This window comes from Apodemus sylvaticus, chromosome 1 (genome assembly GCF_947179515.1).
Source record: "Apodemus sylvaticus chromosome 1, mApoSyl1.1, whole genome shotgun sequence".
Lineage (NCBI taxonomy): Eukaryota > Metazoa > Chordata > Mammalia > Rodentia > Muridae > Apodemus > Apodemus sylvaticus.
In genome coordinates, this window is record NC_067472.1 from 209,563,560 (window position 1) to 209,588,499 (window position 24,940).

General features: G+C 36.7%; 1 pseudogene; it reads right to left on the bottom strand.

The window, feature by feature from the left end:
- Positions 1-20,581: 20,581 nt before the first annotated feature.
- On the bottom strand, positions 20,582-21,491 carry LOC127674379 (vomeronasal type-1 receptor 4-like; annotated as a pseudogene).
- Positions 21,492-24,940: the final 3,449 nt, after the last annotated feature.

The window sequence follows — 24,940 nt, forward strand, 5'->3', positions numbered from 1 at the left end:
CCACATCCACCCCTGCCTCCAAGCTAACTCCACAGGCTGTTTTCTAAACTGAGACTAAGCTTAGCTACTTAAACTGTAAACTGGCTACTAAGCCAGGAGCACTAGGCTCAAGTGTATACATGAACTGTACCCACACTTTTAAGGTTGTTTCATTCAGATATCTCATTTTTAGTTTTACTTTCATTTTCCATTTCACAAAAAAGGGGCAGGTTTTTTTTTTTTATTAGATATCATTTATTTACATTTCAAATGATTTCCCCTTTTCTAGCCCCCCCACTCCCCGAAAGTCCCGTAAGCCCCCTTCTCTTCCCCTGTCCTCTCACCCACCCCTTCCCACTTCCCCGTTCTGGTTTTGCTGAATACTGTTTCACTGAGTATTTCCAGAACCAGGGGCCACTCCTCCTTTCTTCTTGTACCTCATTTGATGTGTGGATTATGTTTTGGGTATTCCAGTTTTCTAGGTTAATATCCACTTATTAGTGAGTGCATACCATGATTCACCTTTTGAGTCTGGGTTACCTCACTTAGTATGATGTTTTCTAGCTCCATCCATTTGCCTAAAAATTTCATGAATTCATTGTTTCTAATGGCTGAATAGTACTCCATTGTGTAGATATACCACATTTTTTGCATCCACTCTTCTGTTGAGGGATGCCTGGGTTCTTTCCAGCATCTGGCAATTATAAATAGGGCTGCTATGAACATAGTAGAACATGTATCCTTATTACATGGTAATCTTTGCAAATTCTTCATGAGAACTACTGAAACTCAGAAAAGCAGGGAAAACCAGACACCTTGTTTATCCTCAATACTGATAATTCCATGTGTGTCATAGTATCCTCTCATATCCCCAGATCTTTGCCCAGCATTTGCTATTATAAATAACAAGATCTGATGTCTCAATGTGTGGGAGATGCAGTAATACTACATTGGAACTTGGTAATTATTTTTCAATTTTGTTAAAGCAAAACCAATAGTAAATTGTAGAGATTCTACAACATTTTACTTTCAATGAAGTCTGTGTTAGGATTCTTATTTCTCTATATGTTCAGCCCCTTAACCTCTTGCTTTTATTTGTGTAATAGGTATTTTTAAACACCTGTTTATAAGGTGTGTAATTATCTGTCTTTGCTATTCTGATTAGCATCTCATCACTGCATTTCCATAACTATTGCTGACATTGGGTCTCGTTTTTCACACATTTTGGACATTCCTGAATAGTTTAAAAACTTATACAGGTCATGAACCCATTTCTCACTTATTTTATGTTTTTGTTTTCTTCAGATTAAGTTTTAAATATTTTCTTTATGGTAGAGAGGGGAGTCAGTGGTTAAGAGTGCATACTGCTATTCTTTGCCTCTGTGCTGGGTTCCTAGCTCCAATGAGCAGCTCACAACCATGTCCAGATCTGGGTGTAGGAGATCATAAGCCTCTGGCCTCTGCTGGCACTCATACTCACATACAACAGCCAAACACACATCATTAAAAACAAGATAAAGCTTAAATTGAAATATGTTTTAAATATTCTGAATATTTAATCACTCTTTGTGGATACTATTATCAAATATTTTATGTTTTTATGATGAATATTAATTGTTTCATTTAAACTTCAGAGATAATGCCATATTCTTAAAATACTTTACTTAAAAAATTTACCCCAAATTAATGTGTTTAGTCAAAAGTAACGAATACATTAATCTTCTTTGTTTCCTTTTATGCTTTTTGGGAACATTATTCTCTGTATGTTGCAATGACTGTTCTGGAAATGTCTGCAGACAAGATTAACCTCAAATTCATAGCTCTGTCTTCCTCTGTCTCTTGAGTTGCAGAATGAAAGGGGTCCAACACCACATCCATGGAAAACATTACATTTTAGTCAACATATCTACTATTTTTGAAATAATAGAGAATCTCTACTCACATAAAGAAAAAGTGATGATCATTTTATTTAAGCTAACTATATGAAGTAATGGACTCAATGTATTTCCAGTGTTTCTTGACCACAATAAATTTATTTATCTTTTAATTGAAAGGAAAATGACTTCTGTATGCTTTGCAATGGTAATTTTCCTCATCTTCCAGATAACAGAATGCTTGACAATTCCTCAACAATATTTTATTATGACATTTAGAGATACACTGGAAAGCCTTAATGCCCAAAGACCTAGTTATAGAGCACTTGGCTTTTGGCAACTTCTTGTCTATCGTCCCAAAAGGCATTCGACAGACACTGCCAGCTTTTGGATTTAAAGATTTCCTGGATGCTATTGGATAAAACAGATAATTATCATTTATACTATCAACACTTCTTTCTAATGGTATTAAGAATTATGACACCACACAGTAGCAAAATTACTGTTTTGAGGTAGCAATGAAAGTTAGTTTATGGTCGAGAAATGCTAAGATAGCCAAAAATAAGAGTTTTCTGATAGTTGTGACACACAGGATGAAAACCACTTTTCTTTAGGAAGCCTGATGCTCCAAATTAGACCAGAAACCATGCTAGGGAAACTCCCAGGCCCCATAGACTCAACAAACTCCATTCTTTCCCTAAATGGACACATTGTTAAACTTCCCTCTAAATTCTTATATCCATAGCCATAAATTAGTGCAACACTCAGATATCATCATTGAAGCTTCTGTGTGCTGTGAACATGGTTATCACAATGACTAAAGTGCAGAGAATGAGTGACTCGGTCATGCCCAGTCAAAAATTAGATCTCTATATCATACCCATCACTGAAGGTTCAGATAACATCATGGACAATAGCATGGAAAGAACGTATGAGTCAGATGTTGTGGATAATTAGAGGCAAACAGTACCTACTGGCTATGACAGGACCACCGCAGTCATGAATTCTCAGCTGCTGTGTTTGACTGCATAAGACAGGCACAATACTAGATAGGACAAGCAATTTCCTTGCCTGAAAAAGGGGCTCATGACACCCCAATACTAACAGAGTAGCTATGGACAGTTCCTAACTTTCAGGCAAGGAGAATCAGTTTTCCATAAGAATGTGCCCTCTAGTACATCAACCAAAATCCCAGAGGTGGCCTCACAAACCTATGAGTGTATGGGCAACAGAAATAATTTCTTTCTCATCTTGTTTATACTTTGAATAGAGGAAGGCCACTGATTTGTTTGAGTTAAGTTTATATCCAGCCAGTTTGCTGAAGTTGTTTATCAGCTTTAGGAGTTCTCTGGTGGAAGTCTTAGGGTCACTTAAGTATACTATCATATCATCTGCAAATAGTAATATTTTGACTTCTTCTTTTCCAATTTGTATACCTTTTACTTCCTTTTGCTGCCTGATTCCTCTAGCTAGAACTTCAAGTACTATATTGAATAGATAGGGAGAGAGTCAACAGCCTTGTCTGGTCCCCAATTTTAGTGGGATTGCTTCAAGTTTCTCTCCATTTAGTTTGATGTTTGCTACTAGTTTGCAGTATATTGCTTTCACTATGTTTAGGTATGGGCCTTGGATTCCTGATCTCTCCAAGACTTTTATCATGAAGGGATGCTGGATTTTGTCAAAAGCCTTTTCAGCATCTAATGAATTAACCATGTGTTTTTTTTTTTCTTTAGTTTGTTTATGTAGTGAATTACATTGACGGATTTTCATATATTGAACCATCTGCATCCCTGGGATGAAGCCTACCTGATCGTGGTGAATTATAGTTTTGATGCATTCTTGGATTCGGTTAGCCAGGATTTTGTTCAGTATTTTTGCATTTATGTTCATGAGGGAGATTGGTCTAAAGTTCTCCTTCCTTGTTTGGTTTTTGTTTGGTTTCGGTATAAGCGTTATTGTGGCTTCATAGATGAGTTGGGTAGTGTTCCTTGAGTTTCTATTTTGTGGAAAAGTTTGAAGAGTATCAGTATTTACTCTTCTTTGAAGATCTGATAGAATTCCCCACTAAACCCATCTGGTCCTGGGCTTTCTTTCTTTCTTTTTTTTTTTTTTTTTTTTTTGACAGGAGACTATTCTTGACTGCCTCCATTTCCTCAGGGCATATGGGACTGTTTAGATGGTTTATCTGATCCTTTTTTAACACTGGCACATGGTATGTATCTAGAAAGTTGTCCATTTCATCCAGATTTTCAAACTTTGTTGAGTATAAACTCTTGTAGTAGGATCTGATGATTTTTTTTGAATTTCCAGTTCCTGTTGTTTTGTCTCCCTTTTCATTTCTGATTTTATTAATTTGGATACTGTCTCCGTGCGCTCTGGTTAGTCTAGCTAAGGGTTTATCTATCTTTATTTTTCTCAAAGAACCAGCTCCTTGTTTTGTTGATTCTTTGTATAGCTCTTTTTGCTTCTGCTTGGTTGATTTCTGATCTAGGTTTGATTATTTCCTGCCCTCTACTCCTCTTGGGGGTATTTGCTTCCTTTTGTTCTAGAGCCTTCAAGTGCGCTGTCAAGCTGTTAGTGTAAGGTCTCTCCATTCCCTTTTTGGAGGCAATCTGAGGTATGAGTTTTTCTCTTAGCACTGCTTTCATTGTGTCCCATAAGTTTTGGTATGATGTGTCTTCATTTTCATTAAATTCTAAAAAGTGTTTAATTTCTTTCTTTGTTTCTTCCTTGACCAAGCTATTGTTGAGAAGACCATTGTTCCAAGTCCACACGTATGTGTGTTTTCAATTGTTTTTGTTTGAACTTAAGACCAGCCTTAGGCCATGGTGATCTGATAAGGTGCATGGAATATTTTCAATATTTCTGTATCTGTTAGGCCTGTTTTGTGACCAGTTACATGGTTAATTTTGGAGAAGGTACCGTGAGGTGCTGAGAAGGTATATTCTTTTGCTTGAGGATGGAATATCCGATAAATATCTGTTAGATCCATTTGGTCCATACTAGTTTCACTGTATCTCTGTTTAGTTTCTGTTTCCGTGATTTGACCACTGTTGAGAGTAGAGTGTTACAGCATTACACATACCACCTCCTCCTCTCTGCACTATGCCTGCCATCTAGTTTTAAACCTCTGCATATACTGAGTTTTACTTTCCCTCCAACTTCTCTTTCCTATAAATTTTGTCATTTCATGTTATAAAATATTTATAAACTTTTATAAAGTAATTCGACATTTTAAAATAATTTGTCATAAACTTTATTCATCGGCTGTTGCCCTCTTATTTCTTCTCAGGTTCCTCCTCTCAGTTCTTCTCATGAGACAGTGTCGTCTTGATTCCCTTGGTCTTCTTCCCACTGTCTTCAGGTCTTCTTTTGCTATTCCCCGCCCCCCCCCACATGTTTTCTTTTTGTATCTAAAATAAAGCGTTCTCCTTAACCATATCTTGTTATGGAATGCCCACATTTCACTCAAAAATTTCCAAGTGTTACGGAGTATGGGAGAGTAGAAACATAGTCACTCTGCATGTCTTCCGTGCTCCAGAGCAAGGTTTTGAAATGATTCATCTATGCTGTGTGTGCCATTCTTTGTTGGCTTCATGCTATAGAGAACTCCACTGCATGTGCCTTGAAGAACTTATATTGTTAGTGACTGGAAAAATCCTTCTAGTGTGAGCTATCATGTAGGATTTTTGTCAATGAATAAAAAATACTTTTCCCTAAATAACTATTCTGTGATTGTTGAGTTAGATCAGGAGACATGAGCAATTGTTGCTTTTGCAGAGAAGTTCCCAGGAGGCACTTGCAGCACAGCAAACAACCGATTTGGTTCCTAAACCTTTTCCTGACATCCATGGACATTAGTCTCACATGTGGCACATATACATATATATGGACAAAAAATGTATTCACATAAAAGTAAATATTTATTAAAAGATGGCTAACTCACCACTAGACAACTTCCTCCTTTTGAGTTTCATCAGCAATTATATTCAGGATCCTGGCAATATTGAGGTGCTGAAATTAAAGAAATGTTTTCTTCCAGTGATATCCATTCATGGAGCTTATGATGAGTATGGCTAATACTCTGTTGTGCTTACCATTGAAAAAAATCTTCCTTGAAGAACACTCCACATGGATTCTTCTGCACAATTATAAAAACAATAAGCGTACATGTTCATTTCCATTTATTAGGAAAAAAATTATATGTACTGTTAAATTTTCTTTAGACAGACTTGTGTTATTTAATTAGTTAAATTATCTTAAGAAGTCCTTAAATGTCTAGTTCTGAACATAGGATTTGTATAATGAAGGTAAGTGGCAAAAGAAAAGCAACAGAAAAAGATATTACAGCCTGAAAATGGAAACTATCAAAAGGAAGCTCTTGCTTCCTAATGAATTATACTTGCACCTTTCCTAAAAAAGGGGGACACTTTATCTAGAAGGAAGCAGCTCCCACATTCATTGTATTGCTGTCATATAGTAGAAAGCAGACTCCATATTACATGAGGATATTTTCTATAGAAAGAAGCAGACTCTACAAGGAAGAAAGCAGTCTATCCTAGTAGGAAGAAGCCTTCACATAGCAGGGTGTGAACCCATTACACATGACCAATTTTGAAATCTCACTTAAAAAAACTAGAAACAGATCTAAGTGCCCTACTTTATCTTTTTCTAAAGTATGTTGTTTCCACTCTCTTGATATGAAAGAAAAGATACTCTAATGTTGTACACCCGAAATTATATAGGGAATGGTTTACTTTGTCTTGTGATTATGATCAGATATGTGTTTCCAACTTAAAATTTATTATATCCTAGCCTCTTTCCAAACAGACTAATTATTATTTTTATAACAACTGTGTATCCATAAGCTACCTGCAATATTGAAAATTATTTTCCAAACACTTTTGCATAATATTATCTTGAAGTATAAACAAGAAGAAATTACACAGATATATTCAAGAAAGCAATTGGGAAGAGTTGGAAGAACCCTTTTTCTGTCTGTTGTCGGAGTGCACAGTGTTTTTCTTGAAGAAGCATACATGACACAAAGGCTCAATGCTAAGCAGTATCCTAGTCAGTGTTGGAGATGACCTGGACATTCAAGACTTTGTTGCTAAATGTGTTTTCTTGGCTAAATCTAAAGAAAAACCCATTAACAACATACAAACCTTCAAACAAATCATTCTTATATGCTTCAAAGAAAAACATAACAGTGAAAAGGGTTTCTATAAGAAAAGTAAAACAAAGCAAAAAACACAACAAAATCAGTCATGTTTGGCAAGAAGTTATTTTTTATTATTAGATATGTTCTTTATTTACATTTCAAATGTCCCCTTTTCTGGTACCCCCACCCCCTAAAATCGCATAACCATCTCCCCTGTTCCTCAATCCACCCTCATTTGCTTCCCTGTCCTGGTATTCCTCTACACTGCAGCATCAAGCCTTTCCAGGACCAAGGGCCACTCCTCCCTTTGGTGTCTAACAAGGCCATCTTCTGCTGTCTATGCATCTGGAGCCATGGTTAACTCCATGTATACTCTTTGCTTGATGGTTTTGTTCCTGGGAGCTCTGGGGGTACTGGGTGGCTCATATTGTTCCTGTCATGGCTCTGCAAACCCCTTCAGGTCTTGGTTCCTCTCTTTAGCTCCCCCATTGGGGACCCCCTGCTCAGTTCCATGGCTGGCTGAGAGTGTCCCCCTCTGTATTTGTCATGCACTAGCAGAGTCTCCCAGATGACAGCTATATTTGGCACGGGTCAGCAAGTACTTGTAGGCATCAATAATAGTGTCTGGGGTTTGTAACTGTATATGGGATGGATTCCTAGGTGGGGCAGTCTCTGGATGGTCCTTCCCTCAGACTCTGCTCTACCCTTAGTCTCTGTATCTCCTTCTGTGGGTATTTAGTTCCTCCTTCTAAGAATGACCAGAGTATCCATGCTTTGTTTTTTCTCCTTCATGGGCATCATTTAATATGTGAAATGTGTCTTGAGTATTCCAAGCTTTTGGGCTAATATCCACTTATCAGTAAGCACTGTGTCCTTTTGTGATTGGGATACCTCACTCAGGATGATATTTTCCAGTTCAATCCATTTGCCTAAGAATTTCATGAGTTATTTTTAGTAGTTGAGTAGTATTCCATTATGTAAATATACCACATTTTCTGTATCCATTCCTCCACTGAGAAACATCTGGGTTATTTTCAGCTTTTGGCTGCTATAAAAAAGGCTTCTGTGAAAATAGTGGAGCATGTGTCCTTATTACATGCTGGAGAATCCTCTGGGTATATGCTCAGGAGTGGTATAACAGGGTCCATTGGTAGGTAGGATTATGCCTAGCTTTCTGAGGAACTACCAGACTGATTTCCAGAGTGATTGTACCAGCTTGCATTCCCACCAACAGTGAAGGAGTGTTCCTCTTTCTCCACATCCTTGCCAGCATCTGTTATCTCCTGAGTTTTTGATCTTAACCATTCTGACTGGTGTAAGGTAAAATCTCAAGATTGTTTTGATTTGCATTTCCCTGATGATTAAGGATATTGAACATTTCTTTAGGTGCTTCTCAGCCATTCAATATTCCTCAGGTGAAAATTCTTTGTTTAGCTCTGTACTCCATTTTTAATAGGGTTATTTGGTTCTCTGGGGTCTAACTTCTTCAGTTCTTTGTATATATTGGATATTAGCCCTCTATTGCATATAGAGTTGGTAAAGATCTTTTCCCAATTTGTTGGTTGCCATTTTGTCCTGTTGACAGTGTCCTTTGCCTTACAGAAACTTAATTTTATGAGGTCCCATTTGTCAGTTCTTGATCTTAGAGCTTAAACTATTGGTGTTCTGTTCAGGAAAATTTCCCCTGCGCCCATGTGCTCAAGGCTCTTCCCCAGTTTCGTTTCTATTAGTTTCAGTGTGTCAGGTTTTCTGTGGAGGTCCTTGATCCACTTGGACTTGAACTTAGAACAAGGAGATAAGAATGGATCAACTTGGAGTTTTTTGGGTCACTTAAGTCTACTACCATATCACCTACAAATAGTGATAGTTTGACTTCTTCCTTTCCAATTTGTATCCCTTTGACCTCCTTATATTGTATAATTGCTCTAGCTCAAGCCTTTTTAACACATAGTGCTGGTTCAACTGGAGGTCAGCATGCAGAAGAATGCAAATTGATCCATTCTTATTTCCTTGTACTAAACTCAAGCCCAAGTGGATCAAGGACCTCCATGTAAAACCAGACACACTAAAACAAATAGAAAAGAAACTGGGGAAAAGCCTTGAGGACATGGGCACCAAGGAAAGTTCCTGAACAGAGAACACCAATAGCTTACACTCTAAGATCAAGAATTAACAAATGGGATCTCATAAAATTATAAAGTTTCTGTAAGGCAAAGGACACTGTCAAAAAGACAAAACAGCAACCAACAAATTGGGAACAGATCTTCATCAACCCTATATCCAACAGAGGGCTTATATCCAAGATATACAAAGAACTCAAGAAGGTAAACTCCAGAGAACCAAATAACCCTATTTAAAAATGGGGTACAGAGCTAAACAAAGAATTTTTACCTGAAGAATTTCACCATCATTAGTCATTAGGGAAATGCAAATCAAAATAACCCTGAGATTTCACCTCACACCAGTCAGAATGGCTAAGATCAAAAACTCAGGAGACAGCAGGTGTTGGCAAGGATGTGGGGAAAGAGGAACACTCCTCCACTGCTGGTCGGATTGTAAGATGGTACAACCACTCTGGAAATCAGTTTAGTGGTTCCTCAGAATACTGGGCATGACACTTTCGGAGGACCCTGTTATACCACTCCTGGGCATATACCTAGAGGATTCCCCAGCATGTAATAAGGACACATGCTCCACTATGTTCATAGCAGCCTTATTTATAATAGCCAGAAGCTGGAAAAAATCCAGATGTCCCCAAGGGAGGAATGGATACAAAAAATGTGGTATATTTACACAATGGAATACTACTCAGCAATTAAAAACAATGAATTCATGAAATTTTTAGGCATATGGATGGAAATGAAAAAAATATCATCCTAAGTGTGGTAACCCAATCACAAAAGAATATACATGGAATGCAGTCACTGATAAGTGGATATTAATTAGCTTCGAAGCTCTGAATACTCAAGACACAATTAACATATCAAATGATTCCCAAGAAGAAGGAAGGAGAGGGCCCTGGTCCTGGAAAGGCTTGATGCAGCATTGTAGGGGAGTACCAGGACAGAGAAATGGGAGGGGGTTGATTGGGGAATGGGCAGAGGGAAGAGGGCTTAAGGGACTTATGGGGAGGGGGAACCGGGAAAGGGGAAATCATTTTGAATGTAAACAAAGAATATAGAAAATAAATTTAAAAAGAAAACTATTAAGAATATTTGTGAGGAACTTTTTCCATAATTCCTGGATTATTCTATGTACTTCAGAAAGAAGCATTGAGGAGACAAAGGTTCAGTGCTAAACCATATTCTATCCAGTATTGGAGAAGACGTGGAAATTCAATTCTTTGTTTTATTCAGTTGACTTGTGTTGTAGTAATTCTACATAACCAACCTATTAAACATTATATACATATGTGCAGGCAAAACATTCATTCATACCCTACAAAAAAACAAAACACAACAAAAAATTTACAAAAGAAACAATTATCCATCTAGTTTGACAAGGTACTTGCATAAAACTGTGAAAACCTAAAACACATGAGGATAATCTGGATCAGTGCTTTTCAACATTCCTAAGGCTAGACCATTTACTATGGTTCCTCATATTGTGCTGACCAAACCATGAAATTATATTAATTGCTTCTTCATAACTGTAATCATCACCTGTTAGTTATCAAGTGTAAATAACTGATATGCAGAATATCTACTGTATGGCCCTCATGGAACCATGGCACACAGGTTGAAAAGCACTTGTCCAGAAGCAAGCTTCTTCTGGTAGCTAGGGCAGCATACTGCATAGCTATATATTCTTTATTTATATTTCAAGTGATTTCCCCTTTCCTGGATCCCCCTCCCCGAAAGTCCCATAAGCTCTCTTCCCTCTCCCTGTTCCCCAATAAACCCCTTCCCACCTCCCTGTTCTTGTAATCTTGAGACTGCTGCGCTGAGCTTTTCCAGGACCAGAGGCCACTCCTTCCTTCTTCTTGGGCATCATTTGATATTGCATTGTGTCTTGGGTATCCCAAGCTTCTAGGCTAGTATTCATTTATCAGTGAGTGCATACCATACCCAGAGGATTCTTCAGCATGCAATAAGGACACATGCTCCACTATGTTCATAGCAGCCCTATTTATAATAGCCAGAAGCTGGAAAGAACCCAGATGTCCCTCAAAGGAGGAATGTGGTTTATATACACAATGGAATACTACTCAGCAATTAAAAACAATGAATTCATGAAGTTCTTCGGCAAATGGTTGGAACTGGAAAATATCATCCTAAGTGAGGTAACCCAGAATAAATAAAAAAAGAAAAGAAAGGTTTGAAGGTTTCAAGGAGTCATCCAGCAGACATCAGGTTTACCCCTCTTCTCTTATTAAGCCTTTCTACATGGACAACCTTCCCTGCCTGTTTAGTAGACATTTACCTGTCAGTGTGAACTGATAGTGAATCCATCAAGAAGCCTAAGTCTATTACCTCCATCTGGACAGAATACCGGTTCTATACCTATGTGCCAGGATACACAATTTAACTTCATTTCCTCTTTACAGTCATTGTAGAATCAGTTTTTGGAAGGCAATTGCCCTTTTGGTCTCTCTCCATGAATAACATTCCATTTCACAGCATCACCAGACTTTTTCAACTAATGCCTACTTACTAGTACTTGGAGTACATTTCAAACATCCAAAGTGGCCAGTAGATTGATTCAGAGCATAAACATGCCTTACTTTCCAATATGAAGATCTGAATTCTCTCTGGGGATTCCAATAAGTTGAAAGAAGAAAACCAATAACCACACAGTGGAGTGTGTCAGGGACTCCTCTGTGGAAGACTGTAAGCTTCTGGTGTTGGTTTCTTCCAAGTTGGAACTCACTGTCCTCTCACATGAGCTACATTCTTGAATTTTAATCATATATGAGATAAAAAGATATTTCAGTGAATAAGAATACTTGACTTGGAATTTCAATAACCTGAGTCTGGATCTTAGAATACAGCGAACCTCAGGTCCAAAACCTGTATTATTTTGTTTTGTGTTGAATTAATTTTATGTCCAGCCACTTCACTGAAGACATTTAGTTGCTGTAGGAGTTCTATGGTAGAACTTGGGAGTCATTTATGTGTAGTATTGTGTCATCTACCAGTAGTGATGGTTTTCTTTCTTTCTTTTTCAATTTGTATCTCCTTGATCTATTTTAGTTTTCTAAGTGCACTAACATATCAAGAACTGTATTGAATAGGTATGGAAGGAGTGGACAGCCTGGTCTGTTCCTCATTCCAGTGAAATTCCTTATATATGTCTCTCCATTTAATTTGATGTTGCTTCTCACCTTGCTTTTAATCATCTTTAATATGCTTAAGTATGTTACTTGTATCGCTATCTCATTAAGAGTTTTATCATGAAGTGGTGTTAGATTATGTCAAAGGCTTTTTTGCTTTTTCTTTTAGTTTTTTGCATCTAATGAGATGATTGTGTGTGTGTGTGTGTGTGTGTGTGTGTGTGTGTGTGTGTGTATTTGTTTTTCAGTTTTTTTCCTATGGTGGACTATGTGGGCAAATTTTCCTACATTGAATTGTTCCTGCATCTCTGAGGTGAACCCTAATGAACCAAACCCTAATATGGTGTTTGGTGTTTTGTTTGTTTTGTTTTATCCTGTTTTGGGGTTTCATTTGTGAGCAGTTCATTGAGTATTTTTGCATCAGTGTTCATGAGGAAATATAGTCTATAACCATATTTCTTTGTTGAAACTGCGTGGTTTGAATAGCAGAGTGACCATGACTGCAGTATTTCTTTAAAAGTGGTAGGTCAAAAAAAAAAGTGGTAGGTCTATTTTAATTGTTATCTGATCTTTGTGTAATTTTCTTAAGTGGCATCTGGCTAGAAAATTGTCCATCTCATTTAAAATTTCCAATTTTGTGGAGTACATGTTTTTGAAGTAATACTTAATGATTCTTTGGATTTCCTTAGTGTCTGTTATCATGTCTCTCTTTCTACTTCTAGTTTTGTTACTCTGAATATTCTCTTTGTCATTTACTTAGTTTGGACAAGGGCTTGTCAATCTTGTTAATTTTCTCAAAGAACCAAATCTTTGTTTCATTGATTCTTTATATTATTCTATATGTTTCTATTTTACTGATTTCATACCTTCATATTGGAAAGATTATTTTCAGCCTTCTTTTCCTCTTGTGTGTGTGTTTCATTATGTCAGTTGTAGAGCTTCAACGTGTGCTGTTAAATCCCTAATATGAGATCCTTCTAATTTCATTATAAAAGTTTGTAGTTGCTAGGACCCTTCCTCCTTGCACCACTTCCATTATGTCACATAAGACACGGTTTGTTTTGCAATCAATTTCTTTGAAATAGAGAAGGTATTTTTCTTTCCATTTTTTATTGGTCATTTGTTTACATTTCAAATGTTATCCCTCTTCCCAGTTTCCCCTCCACAAACTCCCTATTTTCTCCCCCTCCCCCTTTCTCTATGAGGGTGCTCCCCCACCCACTCACCCACTCCTGCTTCAGCGCCCTAGCATTTCCCTACCCTGGGTCATCAAGCCTCCACAGGATCAAAGGGCTCCCCTCCCAGTGATGCCTGAACAGGCCATCCTCTGCTACATATCCAGCTGGAACCATGTCCCCACCCCATGTACATTCTTGGGTTGATGGTTTAATCCCTGGGAGCTTTGAGGTTCTGGTTGGTTGGTATTGTTCTTCTTCCTATGGGGTTGCAAACCTACTCAGCTCCTAGACTCCTTGCCCTAACTTCTCCATTGCCCTAATATCTTCTCTGCTCAGCTCATCTGCTGTTGGCTGAGTATATCTGCATCTGTAGTGGTCAGGCACTGGCAGAGCCTCTTAGGGGACAGCTATACTAGGTTCCTGTCAGTAAACACTTATTGGCATCAGCAGTAATGTCTGAGTTTCCTGTCTGCAGAAGGGATGGATCCCTAGATGGGGCAGTCTCTGGATGCCCATTCCTTTAGGCTCTGATCCACTCTTTGTCCCTGCATTTCCTTTTGACATGAGGAATTCTGTATTAATATTTTTGAGATGGGTGGGTAGCCCCACCCTGCAGTAGATAGGCCTGTGCCTATCTACTGTATATGGTCTCTACAGGTTCTATCTCCTGTTTGTTGGGTATTTCTGCTATTTTCCTCCCTGTTGGGTCCTGGGAACATTTGGAGTACCTGGTACTTTCTAGTGGCCACTCCATGTTCCCAACTGCTACATACCTCCTTTCAAATTCTGAGCCTCTGTTCTTCTCCCCTATTTCCTCCCATATTTGAACTGCCCCTGCCCCTTTCTCTCCTCCTGCTCTCTTCCTCCCAGATCCCTCACTCCCTCTACTTCACGGAGTTTATTTTCTTCCTCAGTCTAAGTAGGATGGTAGTATCCACACTTTGGTGTGATCATCTTTCTTGGCTTTCATATTATTGGTGAGTTGTATCGTGGGTGTTCCGAACTTCTTTTTGACTAATATCTACCTATCAATGAGTACATACCATTTGTGTTCTTTTGTGACTGGGTTACCTCACTCAAGATGATATTTTCAAGTTCCATCCATTTTCCTGTGAAATTCATGAAGTAATTGGTTTTAATAGCTGAGTAGTACTGAATTTCTTTACTTCTCCTTTCACCCAGTGTTCATTCAGTAGATTTTTTCACTTTCCATAAGTTTGTAGGCTTTCTGTTGTTTTAGGTCTAATAACATACAGGGGACTACTCAATTTTCTTCTATCCCTTGCCTCTTGCTTTATGAGGTCACTTTTGGAGAGTTTTCTGGGTGGTCCTGAGAAGAAATTATATTCTCGTATCTATCCATTTGAGCCATACTGTATAGCAGGACCAATATTTCTGTGTTAATTTCTGTGTGGATGAGCTGCGCACTGGTAAAGGTGGGATGTTGAAGTCTCCCACTGTTACTATGTGGAGATCAATGCACAATTTAAGATTTAATAATTATTCTTTTACAAATGTAAGTGCCTATTTGTTTGGAGCATAAATGTTCATAATTGAGACATTATGATTTCATTTGATGTATAACAAGTGTCTTCACGGTCTCTTTCTCTATACTGGGCTTGCATGCTCCATTTTGTTACAAAATAGAATGGCTCCATCCCTTTACACTTTTGCCCATTTGCTTCAAAAACCTTTTATTTAACCCCCAACTCTGAAGCAATGTCTCTTTTTTATTTGTGTATGAAGCAGAAGACTGTATCCTGTTTTTACATCAATTCCTTTAGATTGCATCTTTTTATTGAGGTGTTGAGTCCATCTGTTTTGAGAGATCTTAATGATAAATGATAGTAGTAGACCAGCCATGTTGCCCTGGCTTTGTTGATTCTTATCACGCTGGCGTCTACTCATCTGGCTGTAAAGTTATGATAAGTACAGGCGCTGATTTCTTTCTAGTTTGTGTTTGTTAGGTGGATGCTTTTTGTATGTTTCTGCTCCTGGTTTGGCATCCTCTTGGTCGTTTGGCCTGAGCGGCCTGAGGTTTTGCTGACAAACATGTCTTCAGTTCTAGTAGGATGTCTTTGCTGGGGCTTTGGTGAAGTGGCAGGGCAGAATATGGAGACCATAGGAGACTGTGCAGGTGGAGGTTGTTGAAGAGGAAAGAGCCTTGAATGGCCCTGGTCTCCAGTAAAGGATCTGGAGTGCGAGCTGGGAAATCTATTGGATTATTTTTAAAATATAGTATCTTCATTAACTATTTGAGAATATTTGCATAAAGAGGCATTTGACCATGTTGACCTTTTTGCTTGTCCTGTGAAGTCCTGTAGATGTGCCTTTACATTACCAAATTCTCCCAACGTCATAAACTCTTTTTTTTTATAATAACAAACTGATCATGTCAATTTCTGCTATTCATATATACATAGACATGTGAGTTTATCTACTGGTGCTTGGTCAACCTACTGTTTTACCCTTAGTGAATACTGCCTCTCCCTGCCCAGAAGCCTCAAATTGTCAAAACTTCCTCACCTAGGGCGAGCTTTTCATAAACACCTCCTTCATGTTAAGATGTCAACTGGCCAAGATGCAACATTTATACCCAAAACCACAGCGATCCAACAGGCTGCAAAATCCCTATCTATTGTGACTTTATGAGTGCAGTGTTTCAGACAGAACCAGTGATATTGCTTCTACTACTACTACTACTTCTACTACTACTAGTACTACTACTAGTACTACTACTCTTTGTGGTGCTCCTTCACATAATGCCCTTTGAATTTTTCCATTCTATTTACCATGATGTTATCTGAAACTTTAATTTGGAGAATGATATAGACATTCCATTTGTGACAGGGAATTATAGACCTACTCATTCTTTGCATTTTGGTCAATGTGATAACTACCTTCACAGCACACAGAAATTTCTCTGATGGGCTCTGAATGTTGCATTAACCTAAAGCTGTGGATATATGAATTTAAAGGATAATTTGATACTATGTCCATTTAGTATAATAAGGGAATTCATTGTGTTCATGGAGCCTGCAAGGCCCCTACCATGTATTCCTGGTCCAATTAGCAGTGCCAAGCTTCCTGGAATGCAGTGATTCTCAATCTGTAACTCAAAACCAGAGAAAAAGACACATTTACTCTATTATTATGACCCCCAAAACCATAAATTTATTTTTGTTGATACTTCATGACTGAAATTTTTCTAATGATAATTTTTACAGATACTCAAAATATGTTTTCTAATAGTCAGGATCTACAGGTTGAGAACCATTGCTGTAGAGCAAGCCCCAAATGCAACTATAAAGTGACTAGTCACCCCAATAAAACTTATGCTACCAATGAAGTAATGGCAATATCTTACTAGGCCAGTGTTTGTTGTGGCTCACAGTGTTCACAGGTGGGTAAGACTATGGCTTCCTCAAATAAACTCAAGCATCTCAGATGCAATGGAGTGTACCAAGCTGGGAGAAAACACATTGGTCAATATGAACTTAATTTCATATGCTCCATCTCAAAAGTGTATGGTATCTTTGGCAAGAGGGTCTTGTTATATATTACTGGTTTTGAACCAACTTCAGTGATAACAGTCTACATTGTTTGAGGGGTCTCCAGACACTCGGAGCACTCAAGTGCATGCCTCTCACAACTGCCCTATGCATTGTGTGCAATATTATTGTAACACTCTGTACATAACCCCAAATAAATACATCTACAAACAAAAATATGCTGACCAGCCATATGCCTTTCTTCAATTATATATAGTGTTAGTTATCCCCTCCCAACACTCCACCTGCCTCCATTTTCACAGTGATATAATGGAGAGTAGTTTTTTGAAATGATTAAAGTATATCATGAGCATAAATATTTGAGGGTTTACATATGCACATTTGTACTTGTGTGTGTGTGTGTGCATCTTCATATTCGTTGATTCTGTGTTGGGATATTTACATCAATTACAGCATATGTGTATTTACCTCTTCACGATTAATCATGCATTTTAAAGTTGGGAATCCTGTGCATTTTAACTCAAAAAAATATAGACTTTTATTAAAACATTATTTTTATATTTAAGAATCATATGTCAAGTTAACAATATGGACTTGTGGTAGTCACCTTTCATTGTCTACATGGCAGTGAAGGTGTTTCAGAGAGGTTCCTCTGAGGGCAGAAGACCAGCTCTCAATATGTGTAATACCATCTCGTAGACTGAGATAGAATCTATAAAAAAGCGTCCCCCCAAAAGAACCTAACACTACAATTCATGTCTTTTCTTTATGACTGTGAACACAAAACTCATGCAACTATCACCACAAACCCATCACCCCCACTGCTTCTAGCTTTCCATGATGGACTTTACCTTCAGACTTTGGAGTGAAAGAAACCTTCTTTGAATTGGCTTTGTCAGGTATTTTGTCTAAGATACAAGAAAATAAATATCAGATCTAACAGGTGGCTTCTAGTATATCCTAAGATCATGCTTTTCTTATTCCTATGATGTGAAGTGTGTGTGTATGTGTGTATGTGTGTACATATGTGTGTGTACATACACATGTGTGTGCATGTGTGTGTGCTAGTGTGTGTATATGTGTATGTATGTGTTTTATAAATAACTATCTAATTCTACATTTTGAAAATGATTTCACTAAATTTGTAGTATTACTTCCATATTTTGATGGAACAAAATGTGAGAAGTTTTTGCATTTCTGCTAATAGTTGAATTTTTGAAAATTTATGTTATGAGAAAAATTCAAGCTCATAGAAAAATTGCAAAAGCTACAAAACCCTTTCCCATCTAACTTTACTCAGATTCCCATGCCTTACTGTTTTCTGGGTGTGGACAATACAGTGGCAGAATGTTTTCCTGAAAAATGCGTTGCCCTAGGAAGTTTATATAGATATCTGTTTACAGCATACTTTGCACAGAACTTAGTATACATTTCCTAGCAGAAACAGCATCACAGCAAAATCCTCATTGAGATCGAACATCCAGAGTGTTCCTATCTATTTAGCAATATTATCTCATTAGCTAGTACCTTTCACATTTCCCAATAATCAGAATGGTGCATTGTGTAAGAAGAAAACAAAGTGTTCCTCTGAAAAATGTAAGCCAGGATTAAATATAGCATTTACTAACCTTCCTTCTCTACAGAATGCTTACATCCAAATCATATATGGACATAAGATTAGGAAACCTATTGTCTAGGAGAAACGAGAAAATGTGAAATCCTATTTTCAGTTGTTTAGGAGCCAAGTGATAATGTCTGTAATATGCACAAATTGCTCACAGATAATGCATTATACTAGAAGAAAGAGTTGAATCACAGAAGACTTAAAAGATTCAGTTTTATCACAAATATGGAAAATTGTTCTGTTTTGTGAAATTTTCAGATGGAAATAAAAATAAAGTTGAGGTACCTGAATCAATCAAATTAAAATTGTAGATGTAGATCCTCTAAACTGACCTGAGAATGGTACTTAGGGTTTGGTGATATCCTGGTTATGTAGAAAATAATATATCAATGCATCTTAAGAAGGGTACTGAAGTCTCAATTTGAAGGTCTTTGTACCAAGCACAATCTGTTAACATGTTTCTTCCCACTTGGAGAAGTTGAAGCTTTTAACTACTTGATAAAAAGCACTTGGGTTATTGGGGTGTGCACATACTAGGCAACTGCAGACTTGACGCATTTTATCTTTGCAGAAAATACGAAAATTTCTCCTAGGAAAAGTTGGTATAAACAAAACACATTATTCATGTAACGCCTCAGGAATGAGCAGGAGGCCAGAAGTATATGTTCTTGAGAAAATGAATCTGTGAAAACACCGTAATTTCACGCAATTGAAGTATTTTGATGAACTTCCTAAAGAGTTCAAGTTGCAGCACATGGCATGTAGGAGAGAAGGAAGAGGCACAGAGACAGTCATGGAAGCAAAATGAACCAAATGGGCCCCAGGTCTGTGGTGAGAGGTTTTGATTTCTTTCTATATTAAAGCATATGATAATTATTCATATTAAGGGATTGCACTGTGACACTTAAATATATGCAAAATATGAGCTTGTGTCCTAGCAACCCTTCTTCATCTCATCTCTATCTCCCTTTCTTGATCTATGGATCTTTTCAGCTGTAATTCATATTTGACTTTGGTTTCTCATTGTTCTATGATTTCACATGAAAGAAAAGATTGCTTGCCTTTGCCAGAACAACTAATTTTTTTAAGCTTCTCTCTGTTTGAATACCCATTTCTATAAGGTATTCCTAGCAGAGCTAACACTTGGAACATTGTAATTTCTACATATTAGAAGCAATAAACAAGATCTTGGAGCTTGGGAGCTGGCTCTGTATTTGAAAGCATGCAGTCATCTTGCAAATAAACTGAGTTCTGCTCTAAGCAACCATATTGGCTGATATGTCACTGCCTATAGCTATAGTTCCACAGGATTCAAAGGACTGTTCCTGCCTCTGTGGGCAGATCTGTATAGTGTGGACATATACACACTTAATCACATACACATGCACAACATTAAAATATTAAAACATTATCGATAGATTTCAGTTCTGGACAGATGGCTTGGCACGTATCAGCAATGACTGCTCTTCCAGAGTTCCGGTGTTTTATTCTTATCACCCAATGTTTGCTCAAAACCATCAGTAACTCCAGCTCTAATGGGTACAAAACATCTTCTGAGCTCTCCAGGATGTGGATAGAATGTACAGGAGGTATACAGATAGAAATCAAAGGATTATACCAATTCATATAAAATAGAAGGAATATTAGACATTACACACACACACACACACACACACACACTGTGAGTCAAAGATATATTTTCCTGGGCCATCAGATAATTCCTAGACTCCAAATTATATTATCCCATGTTCACTATACTTTCCTTAATATCATATAACAATTTATATTAAAATGGTAATCTTATATATTAGAAATTTTTGTCACTATTGAATAGTAAATTATATAAAAATGAAGTTCTAATGACTGATAACTGACTTCTGATGATATTTTTAAACTGAAATCATAGCATTGTACAACACAGTAAGAGAAAGTATAAGATAGGACAGATGACCAGGGCTCATATTGTATTTAGACGAAGCTATCTCTTACAAAAGCAGAAAAAAACCAGGCTAATACTATGCTTGATATTGCTCATGAGAACAAAGGGGCAAACTATGGGAAAGCAGGTTTCGAGAACTGTAAATACAGTTATTCACAGTAACATTGAATATTTGGAGGAGGCCATAAGGGTAACCATAATGGAGGAGAGCAGATAGGAGAGGACAAAAGTGCACACCAGGATGAGGAGAGATTGAGTGGCTCTGTTTTCAGCTGAGGCATTTAGGAGGTGCTGAGAACTATGGATATGCTGGACTTGCCTCTTGTGTCTATAGAGTCTACTCACCATGGAGACACTGGAGCAGGCCATGAGACCCAGGCACAGTCCATCAGAGAAGCACAGTATGAACATAGACAGTGCAGTTCCCACATTTCCATAAACAAACCATGAGCAGTAAAATCTTCCATTTAGTCACATTTTTGTTGTACCTGGGACCTGACACTGTTACTGGCGTCATGATGTTTAGAAAGAGATTCACAAGCCAGCCTACTGAGCAGGAGGGTCCAATGTACTTGGTCGCTCTGTGTTTAATTATCATCCGCCTGGAGTTGCTGGGGCTGATTGTGATTGCTTGGAAGCAACTCAGTAGGCACATGGCATACAGGGACATTCCCCTTGTTATTCGGTAAATATAGTTTATTAATTTACATCCAATATCATTCAGGAAATCTTTAAATCCATAATTTGACAGTGTCTGTGGAATGGCTTTTGGGATGACAGACAAGCAGTTGGCAAAAGTCAAGTGCCCTATAATCTGGTCTTTGGGCATTAAGGACTTCCCAGAAGATATCAAAATGATATAATGAATTAGTATTGAAGAATTTCCTAGCATTCCCACAGTAATCTGGGAGAAGAGAAAAATTCCCATTGCAAAGTTTTCAGAAGACATTTTATTTCCTATTAAAATAGTAAACAAATTTAGTATGGTTGTGAGTCCCTAGAAATATAATATCAATGTGTATTATTTCACGATGTTATCTAAAGGAATGTAGTTATTACTTTATTCCATTTGTATAGCTTTCCCACTGAAGAACATTCAAAGGTTGGTTCATTGTTAGAGTAAATACTCTCTACTGTGTATATGAAAAGTTTGAATATCTTTTCTTAAGAATAATGTTTTCACTGGACAAGGTGCTGCATGACCTTCAATATAGCCATCAAGAGATAGAAGTACACAGACAAATGAATTTGAGAGTAACCTGGACTAGAGAGTTATTTCTAGGGTATACAAAATACATAACTCTATGTTAATCCCCAAGAATGATTAATGTTTTTATTGCTTTTGAAAAATATGATTGATTTGGAGTCAATTTTCAAGGAAAAATTTTAAGACTCATTAATTCTAAAATTCACAAGAATTACAATTTACAATTCCTTAAGAAAAACAATAGATAATATTTGAAAATCTTATTTTAAAAGTGGTTAAATATTCACGACATATAAAGTGTAGTTAATTTTAGTATTTATATAGTTTTTCATTATGTGATTTTAATTATGGGGGTGGTTTCATGAGAGTGTAAGTGCTAACAGGGGCCAGAGTTTTTGGACCTGCCAACTTTGGATATGCAGACAGGGATAAGCCAGGGATAAATAGAAACTTCAAATAGAACTAATATAGAAATTATTAGCAATATGTACTTTAAAGAACTGGCTTATACCTCCATCCTATAAAAATATTTGAATCTACATTTGAAAAAACATAAAATATTAAACAAATGAAAGATGGGTTCATGAGTCAGATAAGTTACATATAAACTGTTCAGATATCAAAAATGTGCAAAAAATATCCATGTGATAAGAATCCATGTTCATACTTTATTGGAAAATAAAATATTTTACCAACAATTCTAGTATTGTTTTTCTTCAGTAAACTGATAAATCATTACCAAATTCCAATTGCCATGTTACAAGAATCTGCAGTCCTGAAAGGATCCAAAACCATGCAGGAAATGACTGGATTTGAGTAAAAAGTATAAATGAATGCTCTTTGTTTTTGTCAAATTGCCCAACTGAGACTCAGCAGTTCTCAGGTAGAATTTAAAAAGTAATTTCATACTTTAATGTTTTGTAATCAAAATTTCTGACCCTGAATAAATTTTCATAAAATTGATATCAGTGTGCATAAAAACTGGATTGTGATTATATCACCTCACTTTGTACTAAAATTGTCAACTCATTGAAATGCTGAAATGCTACAACCATAAGAGGAAATTGCTAATACACAGATGTAGGTAGACACAACAAGACTCTATAATAGAGACATTGCACAAAGTATTTAGAAGTAGAGTTGTTTGAAATGAAAAGCATTCTGCACATTAAAGGAAAGTAAAAGCCAGTGAGGTGAAACCCTACAGGGTTGTAGAAAGCCTTGACTTTTGAACTTGAATCAGGAGCTTAATAGCTACCGTGTATAAAGGAAAATAAAGATAAAACTATATCTTCACAAACATTTAACAAGCAGAGTAATGAAACTGACAGAAATTCTTTAAAGATGAAGCATAGAAGTGCAGGAAATGTTTTTTATATGAAATTAACATATTTAGCATTCCTGTGAAATGAAAATTACAGTTTTGTTGAAACTACTTTGAAGACCTTAGAACAATTAGCATCAAGAGAATAAACAATAACATGTACTGAAGATGTTGTAGTGATAAGTAATCATCATTCTAAATTGGTGGAAGGGCAAAGTAATACATTCATTAGAGAAGTGAATATAACCATTCTTTGATAAATTAAAAATAGAATACTATATAACACAGCTATAAAATTTTGAGGCATATAACCAAAGGATTCTATATCCTATCACTGCAGGCATGTGCATCATGTCAGCTGCTGGTTTTTTTCACAATAGTAAAGACATGATTTGCATCCTGATGGACAACATGATGAATAATGGTATTCATCATCAGATAATGGAAATTTACAGTGGAATTTTGGTCAACTTTTTTGAAAATAAAATCATGAAATATTCAGTAAGAAGACAGATTGGAAAAGAATTCAGCAAGGTAACAAGTTAAGAAAAACAACTCAAGTTGGTTGTAGAACATGGACATGTCCAGATGAATGTATGTGGGCAAAAAGTCATTATGGACTATAAAAGCAGAAGAGTTCAAAACATTGAGATAAAAGAGATATTGAGGAACCAAGACTGGGGTAGTAAACATAGTATATATAGCAAAAATAACATTTGAAAGATATACCCAATAGCATTATAAAGGATATACCAAAGTGCATGATGTTGAGGGGTTTGAGAGGAAACCTAGAAGATAAACAAAACTATTTTTTTGAAAATGTCATGAAATCCAACATTATATATAGTAAATTAATTTTTAAAAACCTCTCCTGACAATATTATTGTTTTGTGGTAAATTTTTGCCAATGAACATAACAATTCTTATAGTCAATGCAGTCTTACAACTTACACCCTATACTTACAATAAAATTACATTTCCCTGGTAATTCTTGTGTTATGTCTCTTCTATGGAAATTTTCTTATATTTGAAGGACTGTGGATTAAACCCAGATTTCGTGTATAGAAGATGAGCAGTCTGTCATGGTGCTACAGTCCTATTCTTTCTATATAAATTTTAGATCAGTACATCATGTTTTCGAAGAATAAAATTTGAAATCTTTATATCTTGGTGATATGTTGACTATACTGTCATTTGTGCATAGAAAATTTTGATTAAACCTGTCTTGTTTTTTTTTGTTGCAGAATTTTTGCTTGAAGGACATGACATAAATGTACATTCCTCTTTGCTTTAGAGAGTACAATTTAAAGTATAATATTGTAAATGTATATTATATGATATAATATATGCTTTCTACAAAGTACAATGTCCAGAGAGCAACAAGGGTACCACATGGTGAAAAGAGAAAAACTGCTCCCCAAACATATCTTCTTAAGCTCCACACTGCCCTAGGTGCACATGTCCTTCCTCAAAAATAAATGACTTCCCTAATAAAAATTTAAAGGAGCATACAATAATGATTGACAGGAATGTGAGGAGAAGGTGATGTATCTTTGCTTATGGGCAAAATGTTTCGTATCTGTCATGAAATGTTCTTGAGATCACCTGCAGAACAAGAGAGTTGTGTTTCTCATTTGTGAACTATGTACTCAGAATTATTTACAACATAAATATTTGTAGTTTGACTTTGGTTTTTACTTTCACAAATGAGGGCATTGTGAGTAATATGTGACAAGTTCTTCCTATGTTTTGAGGTGTTGAGGCTATAGTGATGGCAGCCAACTGAACAGTATACTGACTTGTGCTCATAGCTTTCTGATATAAAACACAGGGTCACAATGATGGGTCTTAATTTTTGTGTATAAGG